Source organism: Littorina saxatilis, linkage group LG15 (genome assembly GCF_037325665.1).
Source record: "Littorina saxatilis isolate snail1 linkage group LG15, US_GU_Lsax_2.0, whole genome shotgun sequence".
Classification (NCBI taxonomy): Eukaryota; Metazoa; Mollusca; class Gastropoda; order Littorinimorpha; family Littorinidae; genus Littorina; species Littorina saxatilis.
The window spans coordinates 11,764,862-11,774,491 of record NC_090259.1 but is presented as its reverse complement, the minus strand read 5'-3'; the positions used below and the strand labels follow the sequence as shown (position 1 = coordinate 11,774,491).

Sequence of the window (9,630 nt, the reverse complement as noted above, 5' to 3'; positions counted from 1 at the left end):
CATACATTTACACACACACGAGTACAGACTCATGCACGCGTGCGCACACACACACACACACACAAACAACACACACACACACACACAAACAGTAACACTAACACATGTGCACAAAATGAACACAAACACACACACTGCGCGAGAGAGAAAGACTTCAGGGAGGCATGACGTCATGATGCATTAATTGAGACTTTCGACCGTGACGTATTCTTCTTACGCGAGCTTTATCCAAATAAGACCTTACACGGTCAAATAACAGCCCAAATATGCCCAACAAAGGTCACAATGGGTCAAATAAGACCGAAGTAAAAATCTAAGATAAACAAGGAGGTGCCAATCACATTATTGAGTTAGCCCCGTTCTCTCCGTACGAACTATGCCCGGGAGAGGATTTCCTACGTCCTCTTGCGAGACTTGCACGGATCGAACTTATCAACTTCCACTCTCTCACTCAAATATGTGATAAAAATACAAGAAGAGTGGTTGGAACTAGTTTTGAACTCCCAATATTTACTTGGGGGGAGCTCTAACCCAAGGCCTGCCGTGGGCTCGTGTCTCGAGACCCCGTTGAAAAATAAGACAAGAACCGGGAAAGACTTGGCCAATTGAAACTAATTAAAAAGATAAAATAATTTCACAAAACAGAACAAACGTAGAGAACAATTACAACACAAACTCGCGTCTGCTTTCACCACCACGACACACAATAAATTTTGTCACTTTGTACTTTATTGCTTAATATAATGGCAGCTAATACACATACGTACAGACAAGACGAGTTCTCAGAGGATTGGTGGGCTTCAGCCTGAGCGTACAATATCTCTGTCAGGCGACAAAAGGGTTAATCCCATGCTAGATCATTCTCATACATCCACAGGGCACTCACTGACCCCAATACTAGCAGATCACACAACCATCCTTTTATCAAAAAATTCAATACACTGTCCTCTTCACAATGCCAACTATTACAAACACCCCTACCATGGACAATGTCATCACAACTTCCGGTTAAAGTTTGGATTACACTATACGGGTAGAGCACACTTGACGTTCACAACAGTCACAAATAATGATTACCGAGAGAACCCCGTAAGACAATAAAACTAGATCTAAAATAAAAAAAATAAAAAATAAAATATAAAACTGAACCTGAACCTAAAACTAAACTAAAAAATGAACACTGAAAAAACCTAAAACTAAAAACTAAAAACTGAAAACTGAATCTAAAACTAAAACTGAAACCTAAAACTTAAAACCTGAATCTAAAACTAAAAGTAAAACCTGAACCTAAAACAAAAACCTAAACTGAAACTGAAAACTGAACCTAAAACTGAAAACTAAATCTAAAACCCCTTAGGAAAGAGTAGTCTACAAACGACGTCTGCTCCCTGTAAACACAAAAGCACACACACCCAGGGTACATTACTGCCTGTTTCACAGTGGGTATGTTCATCAAGGTATTACAACCTCTTACCTGCTTTCTCTGTGTTGGAACATAATTTTCTTCACTCCTTTCACTAAGTTTAAATGGCGATTTTATCATCAAATCTTCACAATGTCTGTCGTAATTCTTTCAATACAACTCATTGACAAAGCTAACACTACATTAATAACACATTAATGCCATCTTGTTCTTCACTGAATTCAACAATAAGCAAAGGAAAGGATGTACGAACCTCTTCTCATGCCTTTTCTCTCGGTCACGCTACCTCTGGCCGAAACATGAAAACCGCGGCATCCTCCTCCATCTGCAATTATTACGGAACTATCAATAGCGACTAAATTAACGATTTTGATTTCCTGTCGTATCCAAGATGTTGTCATCTCAGATTACTGACTGACTTCACTATGAAATTAATACTTTTCCCGGAAATCTACCACAATTTATGTTTTATCATAGTACACTTTCTTCTAATACTGTGTACAACACGGTTTAACAACATAGTCTCGGCTGTCACATCACGCTTCCACTTCAACTCTTAATCAACCCTGTGACGTCACCTCGTCATAAATAGACTGTCTTTCACAACTCAACTAAAAGTTCAATTTTCTGATCAATCGTTTTCAAAACCATTCCTTATAACTACCAAACATAATATTCCCCCAAAATATCATCCTATTTTACCAATATACCTGTGATTAATCATCAATTTTCATCAAAAATATGATTTGCACCGGCGCCATCCACAAACAGGCTTTTCTCACAACAAGCACCACTTCAAATCCAACAAATTTTCATCCTTAATCTCACCATCGATCATACAAATATAAAATCAAAATTACCTCCACGTCTGGCATCACAATCTACCACATTAGATCACCGGATGCTGCCAAGAATCTCTATTTCTTTCCCGATTCTTTTCTCAGTACTACGCCAGCATGTCTTCTCGACTTCGCAGTGAGGCGGAAAAGGAACATCTTTGCGCGCGTCTCCAATCACATGACCCAAAAATACTCTCCTGCCAAAAACCTAAATCCTTCAGTACTCGTGATTCAAATCACTTTCCAACTCACAAATCCTTTGTGAACTCATACCCTGTCAATCAAAATAAAATCTTAATAACACAAAAACATATTTTGTTGTCAAAACATAATTTGCAGCAAATCTACATTTTAACCTCAGCAACGCAAACCCTTTTTGACTAACGTAGTTGTTTCCCCTACACCGCAAATCCCTCGCACTTGGTTACACATAGACTTGGAAACTACGGAATTTCTACCCGTCCAAAACGGCCTTGGGTGGCGTTTGCTGAAAAAATGGGGGCGACTATTGCACCCACCGTATTTTTGTTAGTATGGTCCCAATTTTTGGTGAACTTCCATCTCCAACTGTAGCACGTAGCCGGGCACAAAGAATCCTTCTTTATCATGTATTATTCGGTATGCACATTTCTCAAGTCGATTACAGTATAGCGTTCACGGGATACCTCCAGCTTCGCTGGGATAAATGTTCTACTACCTTGTCAGTCTAGATCTGGAACTCATGAAACAGCGCTATTCAAATCCCCATAAAGTGATCTGGTGTTTTTCTAGATCTAAGCATCGACCGAATTCAATAGAAATGTTCCTTGCATGGCATAATTATTTACCTAAATCTGTTATTAAGTTTGTTGAAAATCAAAGTATTCGTTTTTTATATTTAGTCAAGTTTTGACTAAATATTTTAACATCGAGGGGGAATCGAAACGAGGGTCGTGGTGTATGTGCGTGCGTGTGTGCGTGCGTGCGTGTGTGTGTGTGTGTGTGTAGAGCGATTCAGACTAAACTACTGGACCGATCTTTATGAAATTTGACATGAGAGTTCCTGGGTATGAAATCCCCGAACAGTTTGTTCATTTTTTTGATAAATGTCTTTGATGACGTCATATCCGGCTTTTCGTGAAAGTTGAGGCGGCACTGTCACGCCCTCATTTTTCAACCAAATTGGTTGAAATTTTGGTCAAGTAATCTTCGACGAAGCCCGGGGTTCGGTATTGCATTTCAGCTTGGTGGCTTAAAAATTAATTAATGACTTTGGTCATTAAAAATCTGAAAATTGTAAAAAAAAATAAAAATTTATAAAACGATCCAAATTTACGTTTATCTTATTTTCCATCATTTGCTGATTCCAAAAACATATAAATATGTTATATTCGGATTAAAAACAAGCTCTGAAAATTAAATATATAAAAATTATTATCAAAATTAAATTGTCCAAATCAATTTAAAAACACTTTCATCTTATTCCTTGTCGGTTCCTGATTCCAAAAACATATAGATATGATATGTTTGGATTAAAAACACGCTCAGAAAGTTAAAACAAAGAGAGGTACAGAAAAGCGTGCTATCCTTCTTAGCGCAACTACTACCCCGCTCTTCTTGTCAATTTCACTGCCTTTGCCATGAGCGGTGGACTGACGATGCTACGAGTATACGGTCTTGCTGAGAAATGGCAGCTACTTGACTAAATATTGTATTTTCGCCTTACGCGACTTGTTGTTTGTTCGCGTGTCTGGTTTTTGCTTAGTCGATTAGCTTACACGATGTGTAGCTTTTTATTTTGTAAGTGGTTTAGCGTATAAAATGAGACCTAGACCACATACGCCATGAAAGTAGAGTTCCCCGTTCAATACCAAGATTGCCAGTATTGATATTCAGACAACTTTTGGATAAATGTGTGGGGCTGTGGTGTTGCAGTGGTAGATTGTTTGCACGGGTATGTAGGTAGGTACGTGTACATCCGTGTGCTTTTGTGCAGGCATTTGTGAAGCAGGAACAGGCAACATTTTTGACAAACATCAGGGTTGTGTGTGTGTGTGTGTGTGTGTGTGTGTGTGTGTGTGTGTGTGTGTGTGTGTGTGTGTGTGTGTGTGTGTGTGTGTGTGTGATAAAACCAACTAAGCTTACATCCAGCACAAAAAGCTTCAGCTCTACTTCACCAGTCAAAGACAAACGCATTGTTTTATTCAGCTTTTGACACATATATTCACTCGATCAGAATCGAACCCTCTTCGTGAATATTTTATTTCAGAAAAAAATAACATATTGATTCTACACAACAAATGGTATTGCTATATGCTATGAGTATGAACTATGAAGACTAGCAACCGAGACAGATGAGGCATCAAGTTTCTTAGCCTTTTAGCCTCTTATGTTGCATACATGTCATTTGTTTTTAATTTTTATCTCCTGATAACTGACCAGAAAGGTACGTACAAACATCGATTCTGCAACTACCTCGTAAACTTTTCGATCGCTAATACACCAGAACTTGATACAGTATGCAACACTCACAGGCTTGATTACCTGTTGCATTGAAACGACAGAAGGAATTAAAAGACTATGTAACTGAGAGGAACCGATGTATTCAAGTTCAGAACGAAGCAGTTTCTGCCTCGGAGCCTGTATCTCATGCTATGGAGCCACTAGAAGAGAAATGTCTGGCGTAGTTTGACCCAACAGACAGATAAGTCAAGGGGGGTAATCTATCGACAGCAGTTGTATTGCTGGTTTGTATTTGATCTTTACAAACCATTCTTATTAACTTGTATCGCTTCAGTAAACACTCAACTATTTTGAAGATTACGTAATTTTCAACAACAAAAATTAAAAAAAATTCGCAATTCAATATTTCACGCAAATTTTACTGATCCGCAAACAATTTTGCATGAACAAGTGTTATGTTAGGGAGAGAGTACGAGTGCGTAGTTAGACATATTTTGAGTGGAGTAGCAAAAATGCTTTAGCCATGTACTAATTATGTTATTGAACTGCTTAGCGGAGATTTCCAGATCAATCATACGGCGGTGAAAGACTGGTCTCTAGTACGGTCTATACTTACAAAATATAAAAATAAACAAACAAACCAAAACAAAAAAGGTCTGTGTTGCACGTAGGATTTAAGTATTTAATTGAATAGAAAAGGCAACATCGGAATAAAAACAAATCTCGTGGTTCTCTTGTCAAGGAGTATGCACAGAATATGAAAGAAGATTGTGGAGTAGGCTGCTTTCTATTCTACTGCTGTAAATTAGCAAGAGGCAAGCTTTACAATGATATTCACACTAGGATGCAAAGCATTCAGTGCTAAAGCTCTCAAATCACAATAGTTACAAGACAAAACACACTTCTTGGGGCTACAAGAAATGTTAATATTTGTAAGCACACAATTGGACACATTTTTGTAAATATTTTTTATTGCCTCCCTTGAATAAAACTTATTAAAAAAAATATTCTGAGAAAAAAAGTTATACTTAAAAGCAAAGCTATCAAGAAATAGGTAGACAACCCGTGTAGATACCTTTATTCTTAAGACATTTTATTTTTGGAGGATGTCACTATGCAATTTTACAGATTTAAAAAAAAAGCTTTAGATGATCTCCCTTGAACAAACATTTCTTGGTTTTACTATGTGTTAGTTTTAAAGGTATAGAAGAACAATAAAGAAAAAATGCTGCAAATTGACTTGGACGTATTTACAATTTAATTAAACAAAATGTTTCAAATTATCTGATAATGAAATTCTACATTAAAATTAAAGCAGATCTAGGGACTTGTGCACAACATAAAACATAAGGAACTATGATCTGCATTGCTTGTTATGATGATAATGGCTGGCACCTGTCGACCGACTTGCACGCCATAATTCTATATGTTTTACTATGCGCCCTGCATGTCAATGGTCTTTCTCTGGGTGGCTCGATTCTGAGGAGATAAAGAAAATGCATTTAGTGCAAGCAGTACATAATGACAACACACATACAATTACTTAAAGCAGCTGCAGGTTTCAGAGTATTTAGTTAAAGGCCCACCCCAACTTGTTTGCCTCAATGTCGCAGATTTGGTCAGACTTTCACAATGAGTAAGATAACAAATTTAACAATGTTTTGATTTAAAAAAAAATAGTATTCATTTTTGTTGTTTTCGGCCCCATTCACTGGGAATCTTACTCAAGGACAAGGATTTTTCTTAGGAATATTTGTATGTGAAGCTTCCAAGCCCTAGCTTCAGAAACGACCAAGAAACCCTCAATAATGGATTTTGTTGTGCCTAGTGATGGCTATCCAACCGAGTGGCGGAGCACTGGTGAATCCTTTCATTCTCCTGATTGCTTGATTCTGAAATGACATTGTGGAGTTGGTAGTTATGTGAGTGTGTAGTGCCTGCTCTTCGTTGTTTAGTCGGGGGGAAGGGGGGGGGGGGTATTGAATCATAACATTGCTATGCTATCACGAAATTAGATGTTCTATCCTCTAGATGGGCAACTACATCAGATGTCATGGTTGGGTGTTCGCAAGTCAGCAACATGTTTTGAAGTTCTCATTGGGTAATCACGGCTGACATCAAACACAGAAAATCAATGAACTCACCTTCCCTGCATTGTGATACTAGCCATATGGGTCTGCCGAAGTAGCTCCTGCACATATTGAATTAAGTATTCATGTTATTGTTAGGATCACACTTTTTTCTGGTACATGTATATCAGACTGGAAAAGTTCTCAAGGCTTGAAGAATTCAAGAGCTTGCCTATCCCCAATAAAAAAAAAATAGTATGCAAGTATTTTCAGGGTCTCAAGGTTTTAATATGAAGTCTGTTCCTCTGGGGTCATGGAGAAACAAATTACAAATGAGAACATACTGTTACACAACAAATTCCGACCAATTTAGGACACACCATAACATAACTCACAAACAAACAACAGCAATACAATAATTAGTCTGCAAATACCTAAACGTCGTTCACACTAGGTATACAAAAATAAAAAAGCACATTCAGGCAGGTTTGACAAGTAGACCATTCCAGCTACTGTTCCAGACCAAAGGCCATGTTTCCCCTTACTCTGTGATTGTAATCATAATTATTGTTTATGAATGACTTTAGTTTTTCTAAGTAAATCTCTCGTTGTAATTACTGGTAAATGCATTATCCCAATTAAGATATCCTCACATCTAACCTGCGTAAACTTCATTTCAAGGATTTTAATTTTTTTTTTAGCTGGCCAAGACATTATAAGCATTCCTCAATTATGTTCCTGTCAGACTCAATGAGCTAATCTTATGAAATTTTTTTGAAAAAAGGTAGCATCTTATAATATTCTCACGTGAATTATAGCTAATCAGAAAACTAGTATTTAATTTTTTTTAAAACTCAAACTCAAAATACAGGCATGCAACATTATCCTTGCTGTTTTGTGATAACCCTCACCATCAACTATTCTATTTCATTTCCATCTTAACAGGCGTAGCACCTCTCTGGAAGCCAAAAGAACACTTTAAATCCACACCCCCCCCCCCCCCCCCCCCCCAGTACTGAGTAAACATTGCTGTGCATATTTTTAAAAACAAAACAATGCCTGAGTCTCCAGTCACCTGTTTATGTTGTTGTCCTTGTACTTCACTTGTAGCTTAGCTGTTCAAGAAACTGTTTCTCTGATCACATGATCAAAATTCAAATACTTAATAAACCAATTTTGATTATATTTCTTCAATAATAAGTTGAACGTCTGCATAATTATGTAGCCACAATTTACAGAGTTTCTGAATAAATGCTGCAAGAAAAACCAACGGAGTGAACAGTTTGTAAATATACTAACATACCTATATTTACCTTATGACATGCGTGGTACAGTGGCTGCTAAAACGTCTGTTACACCTGTCTGCATATATTAGGTGACAGCCCTGATGGAGACTGAAAAAAAAGTTCCTTTGTCAGTACCCTGTGTATGAGTGTGGTCGGGTATGTTCTGGAACAATTAGAGCACTCCCTATGACCATATGTTGCACGGAGGGTAGGGGGGGCTTTTAGAGGTGTAGTTGTTGGACTGTAGTGTAGAGGCTGATTGGCAGTGCTATGGGGTGAGGGTGGAGCTGGGGCGGAGAATATATCGTATGTAATTGAATACTAATAGTAATAAGCATGATCAGTTAGACTAGAGTTAAAAACTATGTTGATCGCCAGAGACATTACATAATGTGAAATCACAAGCATGTTACTGTACCTTTCGTTTTGCCATTGAGATTGGTAGAAGGCATTGAGTGGTGAACACAAGTTGCATTGATCACTGCATCACCATGTGGTCAATCCCCTTTGATCTGCAGATTGCACCAGCACAAACCAACACTGTGTTATGATCGTAAACAGCCCACATGGCCAATAAATCTAAGAACACAAACACTAGATAGATCTAATCGGAGAGCCTGCAAACCGAGTCATGCTTTTTAAATTCAATGAAAATCTGTCTGTCAATGAAGCAGATAGATCTATCCTTGCGATTGTTTTTGCAAGCAGATAAATGTTAGAACGTCACTTATTCCGTTTTCATTCAACAAATTGATATTTTGCAAGATGCATTTCGTGCCAATGAGCTGAACAAACAATCAAAATCAAGCAAGTGGTACATTCTTGAAGACAAAATTCAGTCACGCAAACAAACTGAAGGAAAAAAATCTAGCTTACTGCTGTACTGATTTCGCCAAATAAATGCATTTGCATGCCGAAGTTATTCCTGCTTTGATTCCAATCATTCTAATTGATCTGAATGCAAAAAATATACGTAAACGAGCTGATCAAAATGAGTAACATTGCACCTGCCTATAGACTGTACTGCGAAAGCGAAGGTCGTCTGCGACTGGAGATTTTGAAGTCGAACAGCGTCGTTTCTTCACTCTCAGCGGTTGTCTTCATCGGAAAAGTGAAAAGCCTGACTTGCAATCTAGCGAAAGACACATTCTGTCTTTCCGTTCGGGCGTTGTTTTTGTGTACAATCTCTGAAAATGTTATTTCGAAAAAGGCGGCCGTCATTGTTTTGGGGTTTCCGCCTAGTGGTGTTTTAAACCGGTTTCAGACCGGAACACACTGAGGAGATGAGAACAAAATGGCAGCCCCCATGAAATCCGAAAGGTTACGGAAAAAAGTCGTGAATATAATATACGTTATTTGCGTGTTTGACCAAAATATGACATTTTACACAGATCGAGACAGTCATTGTTCTCCGAGACCGCGCTAGCGGTCGAGGTGAACAATGACTGTCGAGATCTGTGTAAAATGTCATATTTTGGTCAAACACGCAAATAACATTTATGTATCGATCGAATTCCTTTCAGGTACTTATGACTTTGTTGTTGTTTTGACGATTGAACGAGCACACACAC

At 38.0% G+C, this 9,630-nt stretch overlaps 1 long non-coding RNA gene across 1 annotated transcript; it reads right to left on the bottom strand.

Annotated features, from left to right (window-relative positions):
* Positions 1-1,216: 1,216 nt before the first annotated feature.
* Positions 1,217-9,398, bottom strand: LOC138948528 (uncharacterized). Its single transcript, XR_011450004.1, has 6 exons — positions 9,071-9,398; positions 8,478-8,571; positions 8,087-8,167; positions 6,849-6,895; positions 1,677-6,183; positions 1,217-1,388 (listed from the first exon to the last, which is right to left on the bottom strand). It is a non-coding gene; the product is annotated as an uncharacterized lncRNA (long non-coding RNA).
* Between the last annotated feature and the right edge of the window lie 232 nt (positions 9,399-9,630).